The sequence below is a fragment of the Plectropomus leopardus genome, unplaced genomic scaffold (assembly GCF_008729295.1).
Source record: "Plectropomus leopardus isolate mb unplaced genomic scaffold, YSFRI_Pleo_2.0 unplaced_scaffold1474, whole genome shotgun sequence".
NCBI classification, from domain to species: Eukaryota; Metazoa; Chordata; class Actinopteri; order Perciformes; family Serranidae; genus Plectropomus; species Plectropomus leopardus.
Genome location: NW_024615768.1, coordinates 1 through 3,072, shown reverse-complemented (window position 1 = coordinate 3,072; position 3,072 = coordinate 1). Strand labels below are relative to the sequence as shown.

The window sequence follows — 3,072 nt, the reverse complement described above, 5'->3', positions numbered from 1 at the left end:
CTGCATATATATTATTTTATTATGATAGGATTAGATAGACATGATAAATAAATAAAATAAATAAAATCATCACAGAGCACACAGATACATGGACAGAAATATATATACATTAAAACATTAAATAAATCATTATACAGCTTTAACCCTGAAACACGATAAATGACATCAAGAAAAAAGATTTTATTTTTCTCCGTCTGCAGATCAAACGTTTGACGGAGAGAAGATGGGGAAGTTGGAGGCGGGAAACTGACCGTTGCCATGACGTCCTTGTTAAAGGTGAAGGTGACGTTGGCGCAGCGGCTCTCGGAGTGACACCTGGCTGTGGGCGGGGCCCGGTGGGCGGGGCTCCAGCACTCCCCCTGGCTGCGGCAGGGCTTCACGAAGCAGCGCTCCTCCCGCACGGCGACGCAGGTCTGACCGGCCGGACACCCGGCGCCGCGGGGCGCGGCGTGGAGGCTGCAGGGCCGCGGGCCACACGGCCGCTGTCACACACAAAACTCTGAGGTCAGCTTTTATTTTCCCGTATTTTTAAATTTTTTTTAACTTATTTTGACATCAGTGAGCGTCGTCATAAGGAGAATATCTGATTTTTTTAAAAACTTTTTTCAAACAAGGTGAAATTTTCTACAAAAACATCTGCCAACAATTATTTTAGATCGTTCCTCTAATTTCCGAAAAATACTGAAGTTTCTTTTCATTCTGATGCAGATTTTCTAGAAACTGAACATAAATTGAAAAAAATCAAATGTGGGAAGACTTCATGTAAACAGTAATTATGAGCATAAATACACAATTTTACCAAAACATTTCCAGGACCATCGATGCTCCTTTTCGGTTCTTTTTCAATGTAGGTTTTTAAAAAAAAAAAATCTGACATGTTTTTAAAAATATTTTGTGGCTATTTTTTAAGAAAAAAATGTTGTGATGTTTTTTTTCTTTGAACATGTTTGGCATTTTTTTTCAATTTGGTGTTTTTCTGGTTCTATAAAAAAAAAAAAAAAACATGGCTTTTTTTGCTTAAAAAACTTGGAAGCCATGTTTCTTGAAAAAACAAACAAAAAAACTTTTATCACAGCCAGAAAATGTAAACAGGAGTTATTGCTGGATGGTCCTCGAACACATCATGTGTTATTAAACGGACTCTGACGTGAAGTCGGAGCCGTACCTCACTGCAGCTGATCCTCCCGTCGTTGCAGCGGCAGCTGTTACACTCTTCATCCCATCTGCTTCCATCCGGAGCCGCCCGGCCTGCGACCACGCACGGCCTCCCCGTCACTGCGGCACCAAAACACAAAACAAAACACCAGCAGATCAGCACCGTCACCACAGCGACAAAATAACTGTGTGTGTGTTGATGCATGTGTCCTAAATGTAGTCCAGATTGTGTATCTGAGTGTAATCAGTGAATTTGCAGCTCAGCTCCTACAATAAGTCTAAAATACACTGTGGAAACTAAATAGTTACATTCAGACTGTTCAGGTCCAAAAATGCTCCATTGAAACCCATTCAAACTGACATTTTTGATCCCACAGCCATCAGAGCAGAAAAACAGGACTTGTATTATTTCTGGGTGTCATTCTGGGCTTTTGACTCTGAATTTGTCATTTTGACTATTTTCCACCTGATGAGGTCATTTTGACCATATTTGGCAGATGGAGGAAATACATGCTATTTCCACTAGGTGACCTGTCACAGTCAATGTAGCTGCTGATCACTGACATATCCCAGACTGTCAGCAGCTACACTCACACACTGACATATCCCAGACTGTCAGCAGCTACACTCACACACTGAGGAGGAGGAGACTCAACATCATCCATCTTAAAACATAGTGGCAGCACGACAAAAACCTGGCATTTAAAGAGTTAAAATTCGGAAAATTAATGAACATTTGATATTTATGATTAGGACTGATGTTGGTTAAAAAATAAACTTAACGAGAGTAGAAAATCATATTAATGTATAATATTTTTTAAAGCTTGATTTTAAAAAGCACATTTAGTGTGCAGAGCGACTGACTGTGAGTCTTTGACGCTGCACAAAAAATAATAATAATGTTAAAAAATCAATGTTACAGCTAATCATTGACATATTCCAAGCTGTAAGCATAAAAAAAATAAATAAATAAAATATACGTTGCATGTAGTTGATTGAAAATAATTATTTTTTTCCATCTAAAAGAACTTGGGTTAAAATAAAGGGTTAAATATCTGAAAATGATCGAATATTTGATATTCATGATGAGGACTGATGTTGGTTAAAAATAAACTCAGTGAAAGCAGAAAAAATCAGATAATAGTAATATTTTGTGTGTGTGTAATATGAAAGGGTTAATTTTGTAAATGTAAAAAATAAAGCTGTGTCTTCCCGTCACTTCGCCTGCTTTGTCACAGTTTATCATTTATCGGAATATTTTGTCTTCTTCCGTGTTTCTGACTGAGGCCGTGAACTCGGTGACGGTTCTGAACGTGGACGTGAGTTTTGGAGTTTTTGGGACACCGAACCGAACGACTTTGATCTGTTAAAGTAAACCGTGTTTTGTCCTCAGAGTGTCCTCTGGGTGTCACCTTCTTGGCAGCGGGGACCCGTCCTCCCTGCGGGACAGACGCAGCGGTAGCCATTGATTTGGTCCACGCAGGTGGAGCCGGAGGAGCAGGGGGACGACTGGCACTCGTTTATGTCTGAAAGAGACGAGGGACAGGTTTCATTTTTGTCCCCTGAAACACCGAAAACAAAAAACCTTTAATTGTGAGTAGTGACGTTAAAATACGAGTAGTTGTTAGTAATTTGTGCTGAACAGAAACAGAAACGTTAACAGCTGCGATCATGAAACGCTCGTCGAGTCGGTATTTTGGTTAAAAGTAAACACACTCAGTCAAGTACGGACAGATTATAACAGATTATTACATCCAGAGACTCATGTTATTATTTCTATTAAGTTGTGGGGAGCCACTTATGTTTTTTTATTTTGGGTTATGGGAGGGGCACACAGACTTCAGATTAAATTAAAATTAAAATATTTAAAGAAAATATGCATGTTTTGTCAAAGAAGGCTTTTTTTTTTTTTTTTTT

General features: G+C 39.0%; 1 long non-coding RNA gene across 1 annotated transcript; it reads right to left on the bottom strand.

Annotated features, from left to right (window-relative positions):
• Positions 1-248: 248 nt before the first annotated feature.
• Positions 249-2,673, bottom strand: LOC121964236. The gene is made up of 3 exons (XR_006107335.1): positions 2,568-2,673; positions 1,166-1,275; positions 249-482 (listed from the first exon to the last, which is right to left on the bottom strand). It is a non-coding gene; the product is annotated as an uncharacterized LOC121964236 (long non-coding RNA).
• Positions 2,674-3,072: the final 399 nt, after the last annotated feature.